The sequence below is a fragment of the Idiotropiscis lumnitzeri genome, unplaced genomic scaffold, assembly GCF_059441095.1.
Source record: "Idiotropiscis lumnitzeri isolate Australia: NSW breed Sydney's pygmy pipehorse unplaced genomic scaffold, RoL_Ilum_1.0 HiC_scaffold_43, whole genome shotgun sequence".
Taxonomy (NCBI): Eukaryota; Metazoa; Chordata; class Actinopteri; order Syngnathiformes; family Syngnathidae; genus Idiotropiscis; species Idiotropiscis lumnitzeri.
Genome location: NW_028283581.1, coordinates 1306090 through 1333656, shown reverse-complemented (window position 1 = coordinate 1333656; position 27567 = coordinate 1306090). Strand labels below are relative to the sequence as shown.

The 27567-nt window shown below is 42.8% G+C and overlaps 1 long non-coding RNA gene across 2 annotated transcripts; it reads right to left on the bottom strand.

The window, feature by feature from the left end:
- Nucleotides 1–478: 478 nt before the first annotated feature.
- Nucleotides 479–7571, bottom strand: LOC148315757 (uncharacterized). 2 transcript variants are annotated; one of them, XR_015840618.1, is made up of 7 exons: nucleotides 7386–7571; nucleotides 6608–6727; nucleotides 5873–6007; nucleotides 4432–4620; nucleotides 2060–2155; nucleotides 946–1162; nucleotides 479–841 (listed from the first exon to the last, which is right to left on the bottom strand). It is a non-coding gene; the product is annotated as an uncharacterized LOC148315757 (long non-coding RNA). The 2 variants fall into 2 exon arrangements; XR_015840617.1 differs by having other exon boundaries at nucleotides 946–1098; nucleotides 7386–7568.
- Nucleotides 7572–27567: the final 19996 nt, after the last annotated feature.

Sequence of the window (27567 nt, the reverse complement as noted above, 5' to 3'; positions counted from 1 at the left end):
TTTCACTCCAAGGCAGTGCTGTGAACCAACTTACTGACAAGAGGTAGTATTTAGAATTTTAAAAAGTGCTTGAAAGGTTTTGTTCATGTAAAACCAACAGATTATGACATTATTATTATTATTTAAATCAGTATTAAACAGCATCAGCATAGGTTAAAGATATTATACAGACTATATACGATAAAAAAATACTAAACCACCCTTGCTTTTCCGTCATTTCTTGTATAAGTTAACACACAGATGTATAACATTTGTTTATACAAATATAACGATTAAAAAGTAGCTGATTAGAGTTTTAATTTTGTATTCATTAATCTGTAATAAAAATGGACATATTTTGGTTAATAAAATTAACAAGAAATAAAAGTAAAGGGTGTTCTAATACTTTTTTCAAGATTGTCCTAACATACATTTAATGTTTACAGTATATGTCTTCGGAAGAAGCGCAGCATTAGATTTTTTTTTTTGTTCTCTCTCTTTGACTTCTGAATTTGAATTTCTGTCACAGATGTGCTTGAATTCTATTTTGGATGATTTGTGTTAAACTGCACAAATATTTGAAGAGCCATAGAATTCAAGAATCACACCAGTGCTGCTACTCCTCCGAACGGGTGAACGCCCTTGATTAACAACCTGCGTTGAGGTGGCTTTTGAGATTCGTGGTGTGGGAGAAAAATCTCTGAAGGCATTCTTAGACTTCAAGAGAGGGTCCACAATTTTCAAAGATTCACTTCCGTCTGAATCAGAGGCCTCACTTGTATCCGGAATATATTCATCTCCACTGTCATCTGAGTTGGAGTAATAATGCTTATCCATTCCAAAGTCAGCCTGTTTTTTTAATCTAAAAAACAACAACAACGAAATATAAAGGATAGAAGGCAGGAGACCAATAAAATATATACAATTTGCTTGTAAGATTCCCTGAAATCTATATGGGTTGTTTACCTGTATACTTTTGGTCCTCCTGAGCCTTGGGATAGTAATATGGTCTGGGTCTGAGGCGCAAAGTTCAGGGGCAGGATTTGACAATGATTCGTCAGAATCTGTGTCGTTATTCCAAGGAAGATTCAGCCCATATTTTTTGTCCAAGGGAGGAGACTGGGTTGCATCAGAGTCCAAGAGAAAATTGAGAACCCATTAAATACTTAATCCCCAGAGGAATCTGCACAGAAAAAGGTCTTAATTCTATTTGAAAAAAAAAAAAAAACTAAAATATTGATGAATGATATGACAAAATAATGTAATAACAAAATTAATTGACCGTAACAAAAAGCTCCCGGGAGGAAAACTACATTAAATGTTTTTTTAACAGGGCAGTGAAAATATTGGAAAATAAAAACGATAATAAATAAAATAATATAAAAAAAGAATTCAATGTGTATCGATGGACCCATATGAAATACTTATATCGCTATGTACTTATCAGCCATATCGCCCAGCCCAATATGTAACTGCAACTTCAAAACCTCGGGCCATAACAGGATTGTAACATGGGATGCATATCTTCATTCCTAAATTTGTAGATCCCGAGGAGGCTGCTCAATGGTCCTGGTAATCTAAACCTCAACCAATTCGGTCACAGCCAATGTTCTCCATCCTTGTTAAGAAGTTTTGAAATGATTTAATAGATATACTATTGCAAACTATACCAGAATTTTAGACATTTTAAACTTTTGATCACAATTTTACCTATTTTCTAAAAATCTGAAGAATCCACATGCCAAATCACCTGCTGTAGACACATAGGTTCTGTTCTGACAGATAATTCAGTTACAGGTTGTGTACTTAAAGCCAATAAGAGGGCAATGCAGCAGTCGACAACCTGACGAAAGCTTAAGTCTCCCAATGAGAGAACTGTAGTGGCTGGTAGGTTCTTAGATTGTCACATAGTAAAGACATATACTAGGCATAACTGTATATCATATGATGATGAGGGAAAATATTATTAGCTACGATTTATGTCCAGATATATTAGAAAACTTGTCCAACCAGCACAGGTCTATCTAACTGTAATTTTAACATCTCAAGACACGACAGGATGACCACATGATACGCATACCTCCTTTTCAGAGTCTGTCAAAACTTGAGAAGGCTGCTTCGATGTTCTGGTGGCATCAACCTCAGCCGATTCAGTCATTGTCGGTTGTCCTCCATCCTAATGAACAAGTTGAATATTAATTTAATGAATTAAAAAAAGAAAATGGATCAGAATTTTACACATTTTAGGCTTTGGCCACCCAAAACAAAAACTAACAAGTTCACGAATGAAACAAAACCAATTACTTTAGCGCATGACAATTAATCTTCAGTAGAGATATGTTGTGACTGATATTTCAGTCACAGGTTGTCTTTTGAACGCCACCAGGGGCGCAATGGAGCACAGGACAGCCAAAAGTCTTCTTGTCGGACACCTGTAGTGGCTGGTAGGTTCTAAGATTATAACATAGTAAAGGCACATACAACTCCTAACTGTATTTCATATGATAATGAAGGAAAAGATGATTAGCTATGATTTATGTCAACAATAAAAATGGCTCTACGGGGTCCCCACAAACACAAACCTGACAGTTGGGTGTCAGATGGCCATCATACCTGACACGCAATTCAACTCAACTGGACCCCACAACACAAGAAAAAGCTGAGTGAGCCTCAAACCAGACATACACATTCACTGACAAATATCCTGTGACACCAGATATATTAGAAGTCTTGTCTAATCAGCACACGTCTATCTAACTGCAATTTTAACATCTCGAGACACGACAGGATGAGTACACGATACGCATACCTCCATTTCTGAGTCTGTAAAGCCTGGAGGAGGCTGCTTCGATGTTTTAGTAGCATCATAAATTTATTGAATTAATTATATTTGAGGTTGGATTAGATTTTTACACATTTTAAGCCTTAGCCACCCAAAACAAAACATAAGCTCATGAATGAAATAAAACTAATTAATTTCGCCCATGCCAATTAATCTTCTGTAGACACGTGTTGTGACCAGTGTTGTTTTTGGCAGGCATTTTAGATTTTGTCCAAGTCATTTGGACAAAGTGCTGATTTGTTTACATCACATTTAGTCATCCCAATTCGTTATAGTTTTAGTCCAGTTTTAGTCAACGAAAACTAAAAAAAGGGTTTTAGTCCAGTTTTAATCGACGGAAACGCAAAAAAAGTTTTACCCTAGTTTTCGTCAATTTATTCACAAAGGTTTTAGTCCAAGCGGCACGGTGGCCCAACTGGTTAGCAGGATGGCCTCACAATATTGAGGTCGTAGGTACGATTCTGGCTCCGGCCTTCCTGCGTGGGTTTCCTCTGGGTAATTCGGTTTCCTCCCATATTCTTAAAACATGCATGGCAAGTTGCTTGGACACTCTAATTGCCCCTAGGCATGAGTGTGAGCGTGGATGGTTGTTCGTCTATGTATGCCCTGCGATTGGCTGGACACCAATTCAAGGGTGTACCTCGCCTACTGCCGAAGACAGCTGGGATCGGCTCCAACACCCCCCGCGACCCTAGTGAGGAGAAGCGGTACAGATAACGGATGGATGGATGGATGGGTTTAAGTCCATTTGAGTTAAAACAAGGCATTCAAGGTTTCCACCCAAGACCCACCCCAAGACTTTTGGATGGACTACAAAGGATTCTTCATTACAAACAGAAAAAAGTGGCAACAGTGGAATCAATGCTCACTGCTCCAAAATAAGCAGAGAAGCAAAACATTTTGTTGGGCAACTGTTGTGGCTTTATTTCACTAAAAGCAACATAAAATAATTTATGAACCACATGCTAACAATTTTGTCTCGTCAACGAAAAAAATTCATGTACATCACGTCATGTTTTCGTCATAAAAGAACCTCGTTTAGCTTGTCATCGTCATTAAAAAAGGGGCGTTAACGAAGTATTTTCGTCATAGTCATCAGTGACGAAAACAACACTGGTTGTGACTGATATTTCAGTCCCAGGTTGTCTCCTGAACACCACCAATTGGGCAAGGGGGCGCAGGAAAGCCTGGGGTCTTCTATTTTTACAGTATAGAAAGGCTAAATATCAAATTGAAACAGTGTTTTATATCATGAATATACAGGAACCACAACATAAAGATGTCCTTAATTAGTCCCACAATGGGTATATTTGCAATATGGCATATGATGGCCTAACAGGGCCACCGCCCAGAAAAGAGTAACGCAGAACTTTGTAATACTGTCACTCCCTGACCAGTTCGTTGTTCCTGAAGAGCCAAACTTTGACTCAGACCCACAAATTTGAATTACAGATAGTGGACAATGGAGAACTCCCCCAGTCAGTCAGCATGTTCAACTTCCATAGAAACCTCAACATACATTTATTAGATTGCCAAACTAATTGGAAACTACATCACCAGAACACCACAAGTGGGCTCTGTTATTGTACTTAAAGATGCATCTTACAAACCTGTGTTCTCCAAGGCCAGCTGGTCCATAGTCTTAAGTTATTTCTTCGCCAACATCAATGTCTCGGAGCGCAAACAGACAGAGGTGTGGTCTGTCCTCTGTTGTCTTCTTCTTCATTTTACAGTTGGGGTGCATGTGGTCATCATTAACCAGTCTTCCCAGACTGCCATCTTCTTGAGCGGCATCAACACTTAAAATAGATTTAAAAAAAAAAAAAAAACAATTATTCAATCAATGTCAGAAATTAATCTTTGAGACAATCTTGTGTACACAAAACATAAAAATAGGAAATCCACAATTTTTAAATCTTCTAAATCAAATCATACAAGAAATTTCTATTGGAATCAGACCCTATTAACAGCTTGTCTTTGAGACTTCATGGTCTATATTTTCATTTGTACAGATTCAACGCATGAATAAAAGTAATTACCGTATTTTCGCAGTCATAAGCAAACAAAGCGCCCTGTCAGTCGATGCGTCCATTAAATGGACAAAGTACCACTCACGTCCATCAGCCCTTGTCATCAACGAGCTGTTGGAAGTGCATGTTAGCACACCCTGCTGGGCAAAGAGTGAGTTGTCCATGCTTACAATCGACCGTGACAAATACACCATCTGACTATAATGTTTGGGTGATGGTGTTGGAAAAAGCTGGACAAAGGGCAGCTGTCCACAATGTTTTAGTCTGTCTTATCATTTATGTTATTGCAAGCAAGAAACGTCCCAGGTTTAGACAACAGACAAAAAGTCCAAAGCATAACAGCACATCTCTTTAAACAGCCATGCAAATCTCTCTAAACAGCTATGGGATTGTGGGTCTCTGCTCCCAGAATGCATTGCTTGAATTAGCTAAGGCTGAGTGGCTTTTGTATTATTTTCATTTTTTTTGGGTATATTGATGGCATGAGAGATACATGTTTGTGTTAATCTTATTTCTATGTTTCATTGTTTGCTTGTATGATGAGTTTTTTATTTTTTTTTGAAACCGTGACTCTAAGGAGTGTGGTGAGCAGCCAAGTCCCTCCCCTGACGTTGCTTTGTAGGCTATTGCCAATGCACCTAATATTGGCCTGAGCCATTGTCAGCTATTGTCAATAGAGACTTGGCGTCTGCTGCAACAATGGGGTGATTGCTCATGTTATTGGGGCATAGTAGGCTGCTATCGGCTGTGTCAGTGTGGGCAGCTCTGCCAAGTTCATGCTATGCTAACAGCAGCTGTGCTATCGTCTTGTCAGGCGGTGCGTCCAGTATATGTTACAAAGACAGAAATAGCGGCCTCAACAGGTGTTGCGCCCTTTGACACGGCGCGTCTTTTGGGTGCGAAAATACGGTATACATTTTTGCTTAGAGAATGATTTTTCCCCTAACACTTATGGGATGAGTATGTGTTTATTTTTTTAAATAAAAACAAAAATAAGATAACATCTCAATCTTTGCCTCACCTCCAAAAAGACAGTGCCTCTTCCATCCATCTTCCTGCGTTGAGATTTATCAGAATCTATCAATTTTCCTCTGTACTCCATAATAAAGAATAAAGTCATCTTTCCTGAAAGGGGCCTTGGTAAATACTCCTCGACCTAGTTAACAGGGAAATCAAGATAGCTTCGTCATATTTTTAAGCACACAAATAAGGAGTCATCATATTCATTTGGGCCACTATACTAATGTAGGGTGGTTTGAAACATTGCTTCTTGTGAGGGATAGAGCAGAGCCCTTCTTTATGATTTTAAAGGAACAGACCAGCCAAAATTCATTTTCCAGCATTGCATTAGCCAGTATGTATTAGGACTGAAAGTACAAATGTCAATGGCACCTGGTTACGTAAAAAAAAAACTTTAAGATTATTTAGTTTCATAACAATGACATACACTGTATACACAGTCATATTGGATCGCGTCACGTGATCTCTGTGACGTATAACGTGCTTTACACTAGACTATCAATATCGGACTTGTTCACCGGTCTATTGTGGTATAAAAATGCCGGAGGGCGTCATCAAGTACAGCCTTAATTTAGATAGAACTCCTACCATCAGGTTTCACGCTCACTGAAATAACTTGAAACTGACAAAAGAAAAGTTCAAGACACTCTTAATGTAAAATAACCACTTAAAAAACGATGTCAGCTTGGTTATCAGAAAACAATAATATATCTTAGCAAAAGCGTTAACATCATACCTTTAAATGAGTTTATATACTTCGCTTCTAACTCTGCAGTCTTGTCCAGACCCTTGACTGCATGTTCAATAGTATCCTGCTTTGGGGACTTCCTGCATCTCAGGGAAGGCATTGTTTATTCTATAAAGAAAAAAGACAGTTTTGTGTTGAGAATTATTAATACTATAGGCTAAATGGAGTTTTAACAATATCAGTGTAAGAAAAATAAATTATAAATTAAAAAAATATCAATCCCTCCATCCCAATTAACGATTTCAACCATAATAGTTTATATTGAAGTTTAAACAACAGACAGACAGATTTATGCAGTGTGACTACAAAAATCTTACCAAAATTGCATTCACAGTAACCTTTGCTTTAAGAATCATGTAATTAACCAGTGAACATCGTGTCTTACACAAAAATTAATGACAGAAATTATCATGGTACTTGCATTCTGTTGTTCTATAACAAAAGTGCAAGCTGTTAGCTCCGCAAAGCTAACGCAACAAGCTAGCGTCCCTCGTGCTCACATTCAATGCAAACCTGACCACCGGATGAAAATACGCGTCGGTTTAGTTCTTTAAATGAGTAAAAGCACCATGACGTTTTATAATTATTCAATGCTTAACTGGAGCTCGTCAATTATGTCGATGTAGGAGCACATGTTTGCTAGGCCAGTGTTGTAGGCCCACATCCATGGTGCTACTTTGTATAGTGTTTTCCACACAACTATCTCTAACCATGAACAAATGCACTCGAGGCATGTTTTGAATAAAAACAAACGAAAAACACTTACCTCTCCGTTTCAACAGCAGTTCGAACTTCGAAGTGGTGATATTCTCCAGCGTTAAGCACCTGCTCGAACTGCGAATAGGTCAAATTCAACAGCGTCTTTTTTCTGTCTTAATAAGGACGCGATGAGAGGAGGAGCGCTTGCCTTTTCGTCAGCACGCCCCGCGCGGGAGGTGCTGCTTTATCACTCTCTATCTGTGCCCGCCCGCCGGCATGTCGATAGAAAAATAATATTCCTTCAAACATTACTTTCATCTTCTTAACGTTTTGTAGTGAATTTAACAGGTTCACCACTTTTTTCAAATACACCAATGGAAAACAGGTCTTAATTGAGGAAACATACAAAGAGCGTCTCACAAACACCTTATGATGAGCAATGTAATTTGATCACGTTTTTTGTCACTGCCTGGACGTCGGTTCACTGGCCTGGTGGCAGTGGCTTGTAGACACTGTCACTGAGTGGGAACGGATCTCAAGGTGGGTCAAACTAACCCAAGCAGTGGATCGGTCCGTTTTTTAAATTTATTAATTTTTTTATTTTATGTATTTATTTATTATTTAATACAAGGGCTTCGGCTCACTACCAGTGGGCGGGACCAAAGAATTTGGGTTTCCTTTGAGCTAGGAGGCAGTCAAAGGCAGTCCAATCCCCGGCAACATAAAGCGCCTAGCTCTGGGGACATGGAATGTCATTTCTCTGGTAGGGAATGAACCCGAGCTGGTGTGTGACTAGACCAGTGGTTCTCAATTATTTCCTGTCATGCCCCCCCTACCAAGAAGAAAACAATTCGCACCCCCCCCCCACCACAATTTTTTTTTACATTTCGTACTAATGTACATGTTCTTTGCATATTAATGTTAGATTGTCAATAAAATATCTTACCTTAACAAAGCTAAATTGATAAAAAAAAATATCATTTTGAGAACGACTATTGTGAGGATCTCGAAACTCAGTACTCTGTGGTGCTAATATTGATGAGATGATAAATATGTTGAAGCCACAGAACAAAAAGATTAGATATTGTTTGGAAATTAATGACGTACATAACAAAGGAATATCAGCCTTGATTGGAGTACATTACTGCATTTAAATTTTTAATAAAAACGAAACAATTATTGATGTTATGACCACTATGAAGAATTTAAAAAAACAATATATAGGGATAATTATAGTTTTCATTTTGTTATGTTTAGTCTGTTCATGTTGCATTATTTTTATGACAAAGATGATGGTTAATCGTAGGTTTGTTGCCCAAATGTACCGTTACAACCTGATTAATGTTGAGAATGACGAACTCAAACTGGACACTAAAACGTAAAAACACATGGACTTCTTGCCCCTGTCCACACACGTGCACACACACACACACCATACACGAAGATCCGGGAGGTAAGGACGGCTGTCCTCTCCTACAACGAGGCAAGGGCCTCCACCAAGTCACCCCAGGGACAAGTTTTATTCCCTGATGGTCATCAAATTATGAGGATCTCATTCTACGCCGGAAGGGAGGAGGGGAATTTTTCCCTAATGTGAGGTTTTCGCTCCTCCACTGATGATCACACTGTTGTATGATTTCATTATGATGATCTGTCTTAAAGCCGTAAGGACATGATTTTTAAATCCACAACAGGGGGGAAATGTAAGATGGGCTGAGGATAGGTAATCAGTTTGTGTATTCATAATCATGTTTTTATACACTCATTAATGTTTAACACACACAGAGACACTTACTTGTTATTTTAACACACACACACACAGACACCGTATCCTGAAGATGTGTTTAGTTAAACTGACCTTGGGTTATGATTTTCTGCCTGCTGGAGTCCCTGGTGATTAGTTATTGATGCTTTAGTTAAACTGACCTTTATACCGTGAGTTATTGATGTTTTCTGTCTCTTGGTGATTAGTTGTTGATGCTTTTCTGTCTTCTGGTGATTAGTTATTGATGAGTTAGTTTCAATAAAAAGGCAGAACGGAGGGTGAGAGTCAGAGGGTGTGCGGGATTGAACTGGCAAGACGGCTGTTTCGCCTCCTGGCTCCCTCTCCCATTCTGAATGGCACAAAACGAAAACTTTAGTAAGTTATTTCAGTCTAAAAAAGGCGTCAGGGCATTTTTAAACCGGACAGTAAGTCGTCACTGTCTTGGTTCCTTTTTGTGCCTTGACCCATCCCGGAATTATTGAAAGGATGCAGTCCTATTTACAGGCCCCAGTGACACCCCAGGTTTCTGTTGTTTGTACGAGGGCGCTTAATAGGTACTGCTATTCACAATCGTCTTAGGCTGTTTCTTTGCAGAAGTTTATGGACAATGTGTAGTGCTGTAGGATGCAGTCTAGAGCATTCTTGACATTGAAGCTTTTGTTTCCAGCAACTGCTAATGCGACCGTGCATCAAACATGCAAAACACAGACCCTTGCTCCTCAAGAAGTCAATCTTATCCTTGTGATGCTTTCTCCTAAATTCCTTACAAATTGTGAGACTGTTGCTCTCCATTACAATTAGCACATGGTTTGGCAATAGCATCCACTGAAACAGGTTCTGCCTTTGGCGTGGTGGTTTTGTTGTTTTCCATCTTGGCGGGCACAATGACTGTTGTGAAGACTTTCTTTGATTTTGGTGTTTCTGTGTGTTGTGATTTTGTTTTCTGTTTTATAGAATCTTTCGTGCTTGTCAACAAAGTCAACAAAATCCTTAAACTTCACTCTTCTATTTGTTCTTTCTTGGAGATTGCAGGCAAATTTTCTCCAAGATTCTATAAGTCTGTATGGAAGTTTGTTTGCCAATGCCTTTATATTAGCCATGTTGTCCAAGTCCTCCATGTAATTAACATCTGCCATTATGTTCAAACAGCCCATAAGGAATAATGTGAAAGACTGAAGTGCAACACCATCTTCAGACTTGATTGTTGGCCAATCCATGGCTTCCTTTAAATATGCTTCTGCTATCATGAAGTCATCACCATAAAACTCCTTCAAGATTTGTTTTGCTTTGGTATATCCTGTCAGAGGTTCCATATGGATGCAGCTCTTCACCAACTCATGTGGTTGTTCACTAGTATACTGCAGCTAAAATTGAAGATGATCACGGTTATCACTTGTACGGCCTTCAATCCCATGTTCAATGGCACCTATACAGGTTTTATAATGCAGAGGGTCGCCTTTAAACGTAGGAATGGAAAGTTCGGGAAGTAGCGATGCTTTTTGACTCTTTGCTAAGTATTCTGCGACACTGGCTTGCTGTGAGATTGCTTGGCAAAGGCCATCAAGCACATGTCCCTGTTGTTCTCTACTTTCTGTCTGATGTGGAAATCTAGCCATTGGAATAGTCGAAGTGGGAGCATTTCAGGTCAACACTGCTTGTTGCTCTGATAGGCTGTGATGGTAATTGAATGTTTTTCCTTGTTTAAATTGTAACACACTCATCAGGAATGTGGATACCATCCTCCTGGGTATTTTCATATCTTCTCAAGACATCCAATTTAGCATCAGACTCAGGGAGTGCCGTTTGCATTGCATGCATTTGCTTCTTTGCCTTAATTGCAGCTTCTTCTTGCTCAAGTGCCAACCTTTGTTGTAAATCAGCAGCCTTTGCCTTTAAACATGCTCGTTCCATTTGAGCCTTTAATTTAATTGAAGACGTTGACAGAAGTGAGCTTCTGTCTGTTAGATTCTTTACTTCTACTTCTATGGGTGTAGTTAGTTGATGCAGATCTACTATCAGGTGATATTTGTTTATTGCATCCTTCCTCTGCACGTTTCAAAACGTCCTTCTTCCATTGCTCACATTTCCATTAATTACATTTTTTGGATCAAACCAGTTATTTTGGTCATCGGCAAAATCCTCTTCAGTCTTTAAATTTTGCACACCGGAATTGAGGTCCACAAATTCTTGCTCCATGCCGCTAAAGCAAACACGAAGCTCAGTTTTTTACAGCGTCAACATTTGCATCATCCTCCATCAATTGTTCAATTTGACGTTGCATGGAGGTCAATTGAGCAAATTTGCACCTGCGTGCCTGCATCCGTTTAGGCTTGTGATCTTCTACAGCTTTTCTCCGTCATTTTTAATGTCCGCTTTCCACTGTCTTGTTCCTCCATGTCAATCCACAATCAAGCAAACAAAAACGTCAAACTGACTGTAGCGTCTCAATTTGTAGGTCAGCTGAATGACGATCAAAGTTTTAAGCAGTTTACTCACGCACCTGTTACGTGCACGTCCTTGTTAACTCGCGATGCTTGTCAAGTATGGACGCATGCTAACAGCTAGCAGCTCATTGTCCCGACTGGAAAGTTGCTCCTTAGCTGTGATGTGCCTAGGGTTACACTATCTATCATTAACAAACACAGCCAGCCCTCCTCTTTCCTCTTTCCAGTGTCCTGTCCGCAAGTAGTATTTGGAAGCCGTCAAATTCCACGACGGTGTCCGGCGTTAGGTCTGTTAGCCATGAATCCGTGAACATCAGCAAGCTAGCTCATTGGAAGTTCCTCTCGTGCCGCGTCCATTTTCTTGGGAAGGTATCTAACATTTCCCATAAAAACGGACAGGAGGACGGGGTGGTCACGCCTCCTCTTTGCCTGGCGTTTCGCCCCCGCGCGACATCCCCCGTCTCTTCCTCCTCAACTCGTGGGGGATATCGGGTCTCGCTCCGGGAGTCGGCACGGGGTTAGCACGAAGTGCTAACAGCTGATCTCTTGTGTAAACGATTGATCCGTAGCTCCCAGTGACATCTCCGGACACGATCACGCAAAAAACAGCCCCCAGCAGCAATAAAACCACCGCAATTTGGATGTCCATTGCTGCGATGAGGTAAAATAAATAAAACTGGGTAAAGGAAAAAACACGCGAAAAAGGCTCAAATAGTGAGCCGTGCTGCTTTAGCAGGTAGCCACTCGCGTGGTGACGGAACCGTAAAAACAAATGTGATCCCATCAAAATCTGATGGGATATTTAAAAATAAAAGCGTGAAAATTTGCTTATTTGTCTGTCGTCACCAATGATTAAAAAAATTAAAATCATTACAAAATCCTCAAGCTATCGTGATACCAGACAAGTTCTGCGGGACACCAGACCACCCCAGTTGTCCACAAAAAGTGGTCACTTCAAAATTTGATGTGGCATTTAAAAATAAAAAAATCACCTGAAATATGCACTGTGATCAACACTGATTTAAAAGAAAAATCTTTAAAAAATATCCTCAAACTATCGTGATACCAAACCAGGATTGGGGATACTAGACCACACCAGCTGTCCACCAAAAGTGGTCACATCAAAATGTGATGTGGCACTTCAAAATAAAAGTAGCCTGAAATTCGCTTATTTCACGGTCATCACCACTGAGTTAAAAAAAAAATAGCTCGAGCTATCGTGATACCAGACCAGTTTTGTGGGACACGAGACTACCCCAGCTGTCCATAAAAAGTGGTCCCATCGAAATCTAATTTGTAATTTCAAACTAAAAGTTGCCTGAAATCTGCACATTTCACTATCATGCCTGACTTTAAAATTTCATTAAAAAATATCCTCTAGCTATGGTAATACCAAACCAGGTTTGGAGGACACAAGACAACACAGCTTTCCACCAAAAGTAGTCCCATCAAAATGTAAGGAGGCATTTTAAAATAAAAGAGCTGGAGCTGTCGTAATACCAGACTAGTTTTGTTGGACACTAGACGACCCCAGCTGTTCATCAAAAATGGTCCCATCAAAATCTGATGTGTAATTTCACAATAAAAAAAAACCCACCTGAAATATGCACATTTCATTGTCATCAACACTGATTTTAAAATAATCATTTCAAAATACCCTCGAGCTATCGTGATATCAGACCCATTTTGGGGAACACTAGACAACCCCAGTTGTCCATCAAATGCGGTCCCACCAAAATGTGATACGGCATTTCAAAATAAAAGTAGCCTTAAATCAGCATACATCACTGTTATCAGGCCTGACTAAAATATCATGACAAAATATCCTCCAGCTATCATGATACCAGACAAGACATATTTCACTGTCATCACCATTGATTTAAAAAAATTAATTAAAAACTAGAGCTGCGAGCAGCTATAAAGGGCCCTCGCCACCCGGACAACGTTGGGGTACTGGCACGTTGGAAATGTGAAATATTTCCGAGAAATAACGTGAGGAATCTTCAAGAGGAATTTGCTTGTAGTTAAAGTTAGAGCAGCTTTTGTTTTCAAAGCCTCGTCAATGTTTGAAGTAAATTTGTTGGCAGGCACTACAGGTGCATCAAATCAAAGACTAATAGACTGAAAAACATTTTCTTTCCGAGAGCCATCACCATTCTGAACTCTCACACACATGCACACACACACGACCACCCTTACCTTGCTGAACAGCGACGTATTGTGTTGTATTTCTCCAATTTCATACTATTTTCCATCACAATATTTATTCTCTTATTTATCTAATTTATATATTTGATTAAATTATTGTTGTATTGCACTGGAGAGGGGAGCTCCCTAATCTTGTTGCACACTGTACAATGACAATAAAAGGATTTCGGATTCTGATAAATTTAGAATGGCCGACTTCCTGTTCAATTTAGCATACGGCTCCATGAGACTTTTTATTAGGTCTTGGCTTTGTACACATCAAATTTTCAGTTTGGTGAAACAGAGATATGGGGCTGTTTTTTTTTGTTGTTTTTTTTTCTAGGGGGCGATAGCGAGCCATTTTTAAACAACTGTACGACAAAATAATAAAATATTGTGAATATTGAATCAACTCCCGGTTGAGTGGACGCTGGCACGTTTGGCTGCCACTGCTCACCGGTAACTCTCAGAAATTTTTTGGATCCGCTTGTTGTACCTGCTTTAGCAGTTTACAATCCCTCCAGTTACAGTGATTTTATTTATTATTATCTGTATGTTGAGCGATCCCGATTCTCATGAATGCCACCCACCGATTGCATAGTCGCTGACGCGTCTACTGTGGCTAAAGTTTAGCTTACCTATCAAAGTTAGCACCTGTCTGCCATGTGGACCCGCAGGCCAGTCTGCTTCTCGCACTTCTGCCTGTTCCTGTCATGTCATCAACCTGTGTCAGGACAACTTCAATCCACTGCCGCTGAACTCCGCTGGATTTACCGACACATGCCCGAGGGAAACGCACCACCACCACTGCTCCTCCTCCCGAACATCGCTCGTCGACCCTTGAAGGATTGTATGGCAATTACCGGCATTTTAAACATTTATGGGACAGAATGTCAATTATTTAATTTAGCAGGTTTATATTTACTGAATATGCTATGATCGCAAAATTCCGGACGAACTCGCGAGGCTGCCCGGCTCACCGTGGCTTGTCATCGGGACCGGGAGGCGGCGCAGGCGACGCAGAGAGAGGAAGCAGAAGCGGGGCTGCAGGTCCGGTGTCTTGCAACGGCTGCGACGGCAGCCCCATAGGCAACCACTGCCGAGTCTGTACCTCACCAACGCCAGATCCGTGGTCCACAAAATCGACGACCTGGGATTACAAATCCTGGGAAACCGCTATGTGCGAGACAGCAGTGTGATCGTCGTCACGGAATCCTGGCTGCACGCAGACGTCCCCGATGCTAGCATCCAGCTGGCCGGGCGCTCGCTACATCGCGCGGATCGGACAAGGGACACCGGTAAGAGACGGGGCGGGGTGGCTCTGTGTTTACGTGCATGAGAACTGGTGCGGCGATAGCACGATCGTCGAGAAGCACTCTTCCCCCGACATCGAGTTCATGTCCGTTAAATGCCGGCCTTATTTTCTCCCGAGGGAGCTAACGGTCGTGATTGTCACAGCTGTTTACATCCCTCCCGACGCTAGCACTAGCACGGCGCTCTCGCTACTCGCGTGCGTCATCAATAAACATCAGCGGGCCCACCCTGATGGCGTTCACGTAGTAGCGGGAGACTTTAATAAGGCCAATTTAAAGACTGTACTCCCAGAGTTTCACCAGCATGTCAAGTGCCCAACGAGGGGAGACAACACTCTCGACCATGTGTACTCGAACATCAAGCACGCATACAGGGCCCTCCCACTCGCCCCCCTCGGCCAGTCAGACCACCTGTCCTTGCAGCTCGCACCTGCATACATCCCTCTCAGGCGCAGATTCAGGCCCACCACAAAGACTGTGAAAACCTGGCGTGACGGCGCCATGAGTGAATTACAGGACTGCTTTCAAGACACAAACTGGGGCCTCTTTGATCATCAGGACCTTGATGTCTACACACATTGTGTAGTGGACTACATCAAGTTCTGCATGGAAACTGTGTCCCTACACAGGACTATACGGACCTTCCCAAATGCGAAGCCCTGGATGTCCAGCAGGGTTCGCTCTCTCCTCAAGGCCCGTGACGCTGCCTTCAGGTCAGGCGACAAAGCCCAGTACAGGGTGGCTCGTGCTGACCTGAGCAAAGGCATCAAGCTAGCCAAGGCAACCTACAAGGGGAGGCTGGAGGCCCACCTTGCCAGTAACAGACCACGGGAGGTGTGGCAGGGTCTACGGAGCATCACCAACTTCCGTGGCAGCAGCACGACCTCTGCAGACCCGAGTGCATCGCTGGCAGAGGAGCTTAACTGCTTCTTTGCTCGCTTTGACTCGCCCCAACCGTCACACCCCCGCACTTCATGCTCCAACTCCCCCACACTCACCGTAGAGGAACACGATGTGAGGCGCGCGCTCCTGGCTGTTAACCCCAGGAAAGCTACTGGACCCGACGGAATACCAGGCAAGGTCCTCAAAACATGTGCCCACCAACTGTCACATGTATTCTGCAGGATCTTCAACCGCTCCCTGGCTCAAGCAGTCATCCCCTCCTGCTTGAAAACTTCCACCATTATTCCTGTCCCCAAAAAGTCACCAGCCGTCCACCTGAATGACTACCGTCCTGTTGCTCTCACACCAGTCATCATGAAGTGCTTCGAGAGGCTGGTTCTCCAGCACATCAGGGACTGCCTTCCTCCCACTCTGGACCCCTACCAGTTTGCATACTGGGCTAACAGATCCACTGAGGACGCCATCAACACTGCTCTGCATGTTGTGCTGGGCCACCTGGAACAACAGCAGAGCTATGCAAGGATGCTCTTTGTGGACTACAGCTTGGCATTCAACACAATCATCCCAGACATCCACGTCGCCAAACTTGACATTCTCGGCCTCCCTGCCCTCACACGCATCTGGATTAAGGACTTTCTGACCAACAGACCCCAGACTGTGTTGCTCGGCCCCTACACGTCCTCCACCTGCATGCTGAGCACCGGTTCCCCTCAAGGATGCGTGCTGAGCCCTCTCCTATACGCCCTCTACACCTACGACTGCAGCCCGGCCCATGGCAACAACACCATCGTCAAGTTTGCTGACGACGCGACATTGGTCGGTCTGATCTCGGAAGGTGACGAGACAGCCTACAGAGAGGAGGTAAAGAGACTGACAGCTTGGTGCAAGGACAACAGACTGCACCTTAACACTGCAAAAACAAAGGAGATTGTCGTCGACTTCAGGAGGAACAAGACGGTGCCGCCCCCCCTCTGCATCGAAGGCGTGTGTGTGGAGAGGGTCTACACGTTCAAGTTCCTGGGAGTACAGATCTCCGACGACCTTTCTTGGACTCACAACACCACAGCAGTGGTAAAGAAGGTCCACCAGCGTCTGCACTTCCTGAGAGTCCTCAGGAAATTCAACCTGGACAGGAAGCTGCTGCTAGCCTTCTACCACTCGTCCATTGAGAGCCTGTTGACGTACTGTGTCTCCACCTGGTACAGCGGCTGCACTGAGGCCGACAGAGTGAGGCTCCAGAGGACAGTAAAAACAGCGCAAAGGATTATTGGCTGCCCTCTCCCCTCACTGTCGGACATCTACACCGCCCGGTGCCTCAGAAGGGCTCTCAACATCGTCAAAGACAATACCCACCCAAACTCACACCTGTTCGACCTGTTGCCCTCTGGCAGGCGCTACAGATGCATCAAATCGAGGACCAATAGACTGAGAAACAGTTGCTTTCCGAGAGCCATCTCCATTCTGAACTCTCACACACACACGAGAACACCCTTACCTTGCAGAACAGCATCGTGATGTGTTTTTATATACCCTATTCTGTACTAAATTCCATTGCACTCTCTTATTTATTAATCTAATTTATATATTTGTCTGTCTTATTGTTGTATTGCACTGGAGAGGGGAGCCTTCTAATCTCGTTGCACACTTGAGTACAATGACAATAAAGGGATTTCTAATTCTAATTCTAATTCTACTACGCATAGGAATGACTGATTGTAGTCATGGTCTTTACTGATTTATGATATTATTTTCACATGCTAAAGTTATATTACTTAGTTTATAAATGTGTGAACATAGTATTTTCATGACCTACACTCACATTCACATCATACATATTCAGTCTGCACATTACAAACTGATGACAAGCCAGACAGCACTTCATGGACAAATATGACAAAGCACATTCTCCACATAGGACATAGAGATGCAAACATACCAAATTGGGCACTGGATTTAGTTTTAAAATCGCTGCATTGGCTCCCCGTGTGTTTCAGGATTGATTTTAAGGTTCTTCAATTAGTTTTTAAATGCCTTAACGGTGTTGGGCCATCCTCGCGGACCCTGAGGTCCTCTGGCACCGGCCTGTTAATTATTCCTCGGGTGAGGACTGGAACACATGGCGAGGCTGCATTCAGCCATTCTGGTCCTCGTCTATGGAATAGCCTGCCGGAGGACATCAGGTCCGCAGAGACTGTTGATATTTTTAAAAGGAGGCTCAAGACCAGACCTGGGCATTGCACGGCCCGCGGGCCACATCCGGCCCGCCGGGTGGCACTGACTGGCCCGTTTGACAGACCTGGGCATTGTATGGCCCGGGCCACATACCTTTGGTTGACTCTGACCGCGAGTGTAAGGTTAATTGGAAATTTCAAAATAAACATACTTTTTAATTTCACCTCATTCATGGGCGAAAGCTGCACTGCTTTTATTCTGAAATTGTTTTTTTTTTTTATTCCCGCACAATGTGCGTCGCACATAATGACGTAATGCGTTTATCAAGACATGCGCGCGATTGAATCACAACAAGACAACGTTCGTCCTCAAAAATGTCCGCTCAGGCTACAAAAAGAAAGGTAGATGCCGAATGTAGAATTTTCAACAAAAATTGGACAGCGAAGTATTTATTTACTGAAGTTAGAGGTAAAGCTGTGTGTTTAGTTTGCGGGGAGCAGATCGCCGTGTTGAAGGACTACAATTTGAGTCGGCATTACCAGACGAAACATGCAGAGAAATATAAAAACGGCACCAGATAACAATGAACTGGGACACTTTTTCTCAAAATCACAGTTCAGTGACAGTCAATATGTTGTATCATGCTTAATGTTTGGTGCAAAAAGACAATATTGTGATGTCTTTAAAATGCTCAGAACCTTTACACAACTATCCAACAGTATATGGAACTCAAAATGTGTTTTGAAGTGAATGTGACAGAATATGTTTACTAATATGAGTCACAAATAGTAAAAAATGTTAATATTTTGTCTACCATTGTGTTGAGAAATTTGAATGAATACATTTTTGTAAGGCAACCTCATTTTTTCAGTTTATTTGGTATTTAGTTTCATTGCTTAACTTTAATGCCAGCTTGTCAAAACAGTGCTATTTACTGCTTTTTAAAAAAGAAATACAATTAATATTATGCAGAATTGAGTTCAGCCTTTTGGCCCGGCCCTCCACAATATTTAATGTTTCTTATGTGGCCCCATGGAAAAAATAATTGCCCACCCCTGCTCAAGACTCACCTTTTTTGTTTGGCTTTTAAATAATTTATCTTAGTCTTTTAATTCAGGATTGTCATTTTATATATTATCATTGTCTTTAATTTTTTTTAGCTTCTTTGTCTTTTAGTATCATCATTTTTCTTATATATTTTAGCTGCGTCGTTTTATATTATTGTCTTTTAATTTTTAGCTTCTTCTCTGTCTTTTAGTATCATAATTTTTCTTATATATTTTAGCTTCGTCTTTTTATATTATTGTCCTTTAATTTTTAGCTTCTTTTTTGTTTAGCATTATCATTTTCTTTTATATATTTTAGCTCCAGTGTTTCCTCAAGGGGGGCCTCCGCGCTGGGAGGTGTGGCTGGCCTTCTCACAGGGGGCTTCATCCCGGAGGCTCCTTAGGCCCGGCGGACCGGGGCCCTCTGCACTATGTGTAGGGTCTACCCCGGTCAGTCTGGGCTAGGGGTCTGTGTGTTGGCGCAGCTCCCTGTGGGCGTGAGCCGTCATCCCTCTCAGCGCGGATGACCTACCCTGGGTACATTTTCTCATATGGTTTCTCTGTGCCTTACCCTGTCTTTCTACTAAGATGGTTTATTAAGTTGTGTGAATGCGAGTGTTCTGTGTGTGTGCGAGTTCAGGCGTGTATGTGGATGTGTCTTGTGTTTATGTTGAGTGGGTGGAATGGGTTTTAGTTTTTCGTTGTAATTTGGATGTTTTTATTGTACAGCACTTTGAGCCGCATTTTATGTATGAAAAGTGCTCTTATAAATAAAATTTGATTGATTGATTGGAGGGTTCAAGGGGACGCCATTGCAAAAACACATTCTGAAAGACATAATTTGATTTTGGAGCACACATACATGCACACTGACAAGATTACAGGGGAATACCAGCAGGAGAGACGGAGAGACTGCCCGCCGGAGAAGGCCAGCCGTGGAATACCAGTCTTGGGGACCAGCTGGGAATCAACCATCCAGACAATGATTAATCTGGAGAGGACCTTCCCTTGGACGTAGACCCGTGCCGGGGGAAGAATGTGAGGCTGGGCTGAGATAACGCACGACTCTTTTCGACTGTGCTTGCCCAAGTACATTTTCTCATGAGATTAAGAAAAAGCCGCTCAGTACTATTTCCTGAACCTCCGCCCTATTTCCTACCTACCATTCATTTCAAAAGTCCTAGATAATGTAGTCGCCACTCAACTCCACTCTCATCTCACCTGCAATAACCCTTTCAGTCCGGTTTCCGTGCACTTCACAGCACTGAATCAACTCTACTCAAGGTCACCTCTGCTCTCCTCATTGCAGCTGACTCAGATTCATTCTCCATTGTCATCCTTCTTAACCTGACTGCGGCCTTTGACACCATCTCACACACCATCCTTCTCAAAAGACTTTCTTCCATCGGCATCACCCACACCGCCCTCAACTGGTTCCATTCATACTTCAAAGACCGCACTCAGTTCATCCAGCTTAAATATTTCTCATCAAAGTCCCTCCCAGTCACCTCAGGTTTGCCCCAAGGCTCGGTCCTGGCCCCCCTATTATTTATCATATACCTCCTTCCCCTTGGCAGCATTTTCCGAAAATTCAATATCGCTTTCCATTGCTTCGCGGATGACACCCAGCTCTAGTTCTCCTGCAAACCCAGCATATCACTCCCTCCCACCTCCGTCACCTCCTGTCTATCTGAAATCAATGACTGGTTTTCTAATAATTTCATGAGGCTTAACAGCGACAAAACAGAAGTTATTCTTTTCAGTACAAAATCAATACAATCCAAAGTTGGCAGTTTTCCCATTCCTGTTGGCCCCTCCATTGTTTTCCCATCCCCTCAGGTCAAGAGTCTGGGTGTCATCCTTGACAGCACTCTATCTTTCCATAAGCATAATAACACAACCCGGTCAGCCTACTTCCATCTGCACAATATCAGTCAACACCGCCCCTCCCTTTTTCCCTCATCCACTTCTATTCTGGTCCAAGTCGAGTCAAGTCAATTTTATGTGTATAGCCCTTAATCACAGACAGTCTCAAAGGGCTTTACATAACCACAATCAACATCCACTGATCTTAACCCCCAGGAGGGCAAGGAAAAACTCAAAACCCCATTGGGGGAAAAGTGAGAAAACTTGAGAAGGGACCACAGATGGGGGGGAAACCCCCTTCCAGGATGACCAGGCTGCTTTGGATGCCAAGTGGGCAACATTTGACACATACAATGATGCTATACAATGTTAGATGAGATAATGTGAGAGTCAATTAAATGAAGTGCTGCAGGAAGATGACTTTAGTGGAGTGGGTCCTCATCCAGGACCGTAATCGCCATGGCAGCATATCCGAGGTTGAGCCTTTGATCTTGAAATAGTCAGTTTGGGGTAAATTCAGAACAGCCACTTCCAAGTGAATCACCATCACCTAATTCCCAAGCCGTGGAATTGGGAACAGAAAAAAAAGAACAGAAATAGTAAACAGGCCAACAAGTAGTTCAACGAAGTGCTGAAATATAGGGAAATCAGAAGAGGTGCTGCATGAAGACGACTTCGGCAGAGAAGGTCCCTCCCCGGTTGGTCAGTGCCGTAATCTTCATAGCAGGTCACCATCACCTAATTCCCAAGCAGGGGAAGAGGGGGCAGAAAAGAGGAGAAGCGGCAGTAAACAGGCCAACAAATAATTAAATTAGATGCTAAAGTATATAAATAAATGTCGCGCTGCAGGAAGACGACATCACTGGAACAGGTGCATGCCCAGTTTGTCAATGCCTTAAATTTCCTAGTGGGTCACCGTCACCTAATCCCCCAGCCGGGGAAAAGGGGGCAGAAAAGAGAAGATAAGAGAAAAAGCGGCAGTAAACAGGCCAACAAATAGTTCAACTAAATGCACAAGAGTATAAATGCGTCTTTAATAGTGTTTTGAACATTTCTACTGAGGTGGCGCCTCTAATACCTGAGGGTAGTACATTCCAAAGCATTGGTGCCCGAATAGAGAACGCTCTAGAACCTGTGGACTTCTTTTTGGCTCGCGGGATCACTAAAAGACCAGCATTTTGTGAGCGAAGGTTTCGGGACGGAACATATGGTACCACGAGGTCAACGAGATAGGAAGGTGCTAAGCCATGCAATATTTTATAGGCAAGTAGCAGAACTTTAAAATCACATCTCAAGTGGACCGGAAGCCAATTCAAATTGGCAAGTATCGGGGTAATATGATCAAACTTTCTCGTTCTAGTCAAGAGTCTAGCTGCTGCATTTTGAACTAACTTTTAATACTAGACATGGGGAGACCCGAGAGCAAAACGTTACAATAGTCGAGGCGAGACGTAACAAACGCATGGATTAAGATTTAAGATTTGAAACGACATAGTTGTGTCAAATATAAGACCGAGATTTTTTGTTGAATCCTTTTGGGCAATTTATCGATACTCATAGTGGTGTCTTTGAAAAAGGTACAGATGACGCGCTGGTCCAATGATCAGCATCTCGGTTTTATCTGAGTTAAGACGCAAAAAATTGAAAGACATTCATAGTTTAATTTCGGCAAGGCATGCCTCTAATTTATAGCAATCACACGGATTCGTTATATCCAACGGCATGTATAATTGCGTATCATCAGCATAACAATGAAAACTAATGTGATATTTCCGTATAATATCACCAAGCGGTAGCATCTAGTACCAATCCCTGCGGAACTCCGCGTGTGATCTTACAAAGATCAGAAGACGCATTGCCATGAATTACACGGTGCGTCGTCTCCGACAGATACGAATTAATCCAAGAAAGCGCTGAACCTGAAATGCCAACACAAGTTTCAAGGCGTTTTAATAATATGTTATGATCAAGTGTCAAAAGCGGCGCCAAGATCGAGTAAGAGTAATACAGTGAACCCTCGGTTATCGCGGTTAATGGGGACCTCGTAGCGGTCGCTGCTCGGGCCCTAATAATAATTTCTACAAAAACAATAGGGACCTTGCCGCCGTCGCAGCTCGGGCCCTAATAACAATTTCTAGAAAAACTATAGGGACATCGCAGCGGCCACTGCTCGGGCCCTAATAATAATAATAAAAATAATAATGATTTCCACAAAAACAATGGGGACCTCGTAGCGGTCGCTGCTCGGGCCCTAATAATAATTTCTACAAAAACAATAGGGACCTTGCCGCGGTCGCTGCTCGGGCCCCAATAATAATTTCTACACAAAGTCCATTGTGGTGACCCGCCCCCTTTTAAGTAAATTCAAAGTGGCCGACTTCCTGTAAAACCTAGCTCATTGCTCCAAGAGACTTTTTTGTAGGTCTTGGTCTTATACATACAGTGAACCCTCGCTACTTCGCGGTTCACCTTTCGTGGGTTCAGTGCTTCGCGGGTCTAAAAAATATTCGGGGGCATTGTAGTTTCGCCGAGCGGCACGACAGGGCGCTGGAGCGGTTAGACGGCCGGCGTGCGCCGAAGAAGAGCGTGGGCGAAGAGGAGAGTGGACGAAGAAGAGCACGTTCCCCCGGACACGATCGGTGGCGACGTTTCGCGCGGTTCGGACCGTACCAGAGCTCCGGCCGGCGTGCGTGGCAGTTAAGCCGTAGAGGAGCACCTTCCTGTTAAGGATGTTTCTATCAAAACAAGCCTGAACAAATGAATCAACCAGCCAAGATTGTCTGTCATTTACGCGTGGGGCAGCCCTCGAACTCCGAGGCGAAGCCAGCGTGTTCGACTGCACACATGGTTTTTATTTGCATCAGCATAAGCAATTTGAATATGCAATACATACAGAATGGAAAACTTGACATTTGACTCCATCCCACTTGCCCACCCTCTTCCTGCCTATTCTAACGGTTTCAGCTTACAAGACACCTTTTGTTCATACTTCTGCTTATTCTAACAGCAAAAGTTCACTCTGAACTTCATTTGACCTGTGTAGTGTATTTTCACAAGGCTTAACGTGTTGAACTTATTTTATGGCCATGACGATATTGTTGCTTTAGAAATACCAAGCCTTGTGTTGGACCTCCCTAAATGCAGAAGTTACAGCCTTAAGAGGCCTCGGGCCCCAACATTATCTACGAAGGGTTAAAGAGGTCATCAACACCCCAAGGGAGGTGTTTACAGAAAAGGGTTCTGGCGTTGGGGAGTCACATTCGCGAGGAGGCCGTACCTGGCACCCGTAGCTGTCGAAAGTTTAATTAGAGGCCAGAAAGATACGAATGCATGTGCAACAAAGGGGGCCTGTAAGATTAGTTATAGTTTGAAACTTGCTAAGATGACAAACTAAACAACAAAACTAACAGATGAACATACAAACTTAAATTTCTTTAACATATCCCTCCTGTTTATCAAGTTTCAAATCTCATCATCAAAGGCTGTCGCTTGAGGGGGGAGAAAAACTACCCAAAAACTCAAAAATTCTTGGAGAAAAGGGTAGAAACCCATGCCCCGAACGAGAAGCCCAAAAAAATAATAACAATTAAAAGATAATAAAGCAAAGCTAATGCAGTTTTTGGTCCAATACATGTATGTACAAAATAAACCCGGAACATCAAACATTCACAACTGCAACTCTTTTCTGTGATGCAAGTTACATGAATCAGTGACCTTGAGCGTTTTTTCAGAGGCTGCAGGTTTTATTTGATGTGCGTGTAGTCAGCAGTCTGCGCCTGTGCAACTCGTCTGCGTTTGACGTTGTCCTGGTCTCGAGGTTGTGCGCTGACCAGGCACAGCCCTGCAAGGAAGTAGATGATGCATCTGGTCGACAGGGCAGTGCCCAGTTGCTGTTCGGCGGCTTGCTCCATCCTTCCGAGAGGGGTGTGTTTGCCACGGAAAACCCTCTTTCCAACTGTGGTCTTTTGTTGGTACATTGGAGTGTACGTGGTGGAGATCCTCTCCAAGGGACTTGCGTCGCTCAGCCTTCAGCAGGGACCGGAGAAGCTTGCACTGCGACTGATGGTTCCAGCCGCCACGCCCCTCGACCTTTGCTGCCGTCGGGGTCACTGCAATCACCTGATGAGGGCCGTCCCAGCGTTCACTGTCCCAACGAGGTCGTTTCAGCACCTTGAGGAAGAGTTGGTCTCCCACATGGACGTGGTTTATCTGTGGATCAAAACACACTGGCCAGTAATTGTGGTCAAACATGTCTTTCATGTGGACTGGGACAGATGTGCCAGTTGCTGGTGGTTCTGATGAACCTGAGAGTCTATGTGTGAGGCCATATAGGATAAAAAGGGGATAGTGTCCTTCCTTCGGCTGGCACTATCCTCATTGCTGTGATTGAAACACAGTCTGGCCATTGTCTCTTTTTTTTTTCTCTTTGTCTTGATAAGTCAGTTCCATTCGTGCGTTCCACAAGTCCTGCAGACTGTATGCAAAATGACGCTTTGAGTCAATTTTGCAACAACTGTCCCACTTGTTACAAACATTATTCACAAAATGCATCATTTTCACTTTAAATCACTCTTGAAATTCCAAATGTCAGGATAATTCGATTACACAACACTTTTTCCAACTGTTTTAACATCATCATGTGTTGTTGGAAACAACGTAATCCATTTTGAAAACACATTAATTATAACCAAACAATATTGCAACCCAAACAACTAACACTTTGTCTAAAAAAAAGTTTTTTGTTGAAAAGTCTATAGGTGGGAACAATTTCATATCATACTTCCCCCTGTTGACACACACGTGTCACTCATGTTACTCCTCTACTCCTCAGCAATGTTTGCACCTTTTTTCTCCCAATGTGTGCATTCAATTAGTGGTGTATTTTTCCCTGGCGTGAGATCAAATTGTCAAGTTGATTTGCTGCGTGTGTGTGTGTGTGTGTGTGTGTGCATTACCCCTTGCTGCATTGTCAGCGAGGCAGTATTCAATTGTAATCGTTTCATTTTCTGTTCAGAAAATTTTGCATTTACAAATACTTATTTAGACGTGCTTTATGCACAACTTTTCTTTCATCTTTTGTGATTTTTTAAAACGCCGTTTGCCCAATGTCGACAGAACACATAAACATATATCTTGGCAGTCAGTCCAAATTGTAAAATGTTTTTTAGAAAACATCTTACAATTCTGGATCAGCACAGAAGTTTCTGCTGCTTGTCCTGCACATACAGATTTTAATATCCCTTGAAACAAAATGCTTTGTTAAAAAAAAAATTCCCACCCCTTTGCGGCCGTCAAAAAACTGTCTCTCCAGTCGGGAGAAAGGTGTCCAAGAGGTCAGGTCGCTGTTTGGTGGTAATTTGGACTCGGCTTCCACAGTCGTGTGGTGTGCCTTCTTCTGGTGCGGGAAAAAGTGACGCTGGGCTGAGCGCACCTTATCAGTGTAATGTGACAATTAGGTCGCCGTGCAATGTGAATGTGGTGGGTGAAGGCTGCTTGATCCAATTGTTGTGACTAATATGCAAGTGATTTCATGAGCCCTGCGCGTCTGCAGCCACACAAGGTCATGAAACCATTTTTTGCAGTCACTGTTTGCTCAAATGGCTCATAGTAATTTGGTAGTGCTAATACATCTTAATCAATGAGTTCACACTTGACAAGTTCAAAAGCTTGTCAACCTCAAGTGTTCAAACATTTTTTTTTTCCTCAAATGTCATTGGCTTGTCATAAATGATGTCCAGCAATAGTCGTGTGATTTCTAAGTACTTTGCAATCCATGCCTGGCAATAATTGCGTACACCTATAAGGGACATCATTTACTTCTTTGTTATTGGTTTTAGGGCTCGGGCAACGCCTTCTTTTTGCTTGTCACCAAAAATGCGCCCCTTTTCAGTCAAAATGCGGCCTAAATATGTGACTTCCTTTTTTAACAGCTGCATCTCATCGGTTCAGTTTGATGACGCATTAAGTAATTCTCGAGGTCAAACATATGTTTAATATCTTCCTCAATGTCCTCACTGTTGTCACTGTCAGAGGGGGAATCCAGAGGTTTGGACATCAACTCGCAGTCCGAAGCCCCACTGGGGTCCCGGCCTAGTCATTCATTTTCCCAATCGTACACTTCCTTAAAACAAGTTCTCAAACCCTTCATTCATTATGTAAATTACTCGTCTTCTCCTTGGCCGCCCTCGTGTGCAAGCCTATCCTAGACGCTCACAGCAGAAAAAGAAGGGAGGGGGGGGGCCTCACTGTTCATACGCCAATCACGCGGTCCCCAGGCAACCAAGCTGCCAGGGGTTACGCCCCCTACCAAAGGCTCCAGTTTACTGGCCACTCCTCCCTGCCAATTTACGAGCAGGCAATCTCAAGCCAATGGCAACAGCTCCTTCCCCCTAAACTTTCCGCTCGTTCCAATTCACTTACGCTTTCCTTCTGGCATCTGCCCAACCTACTTTACCTCTCAGTCATCTCCAACCCCCTCTTAACTTTCCGCACATCCTATTTCACTTACGCTTTTCCTTCTCAACCTACCTTGCCTCTCAGTTAGAGAACCAAA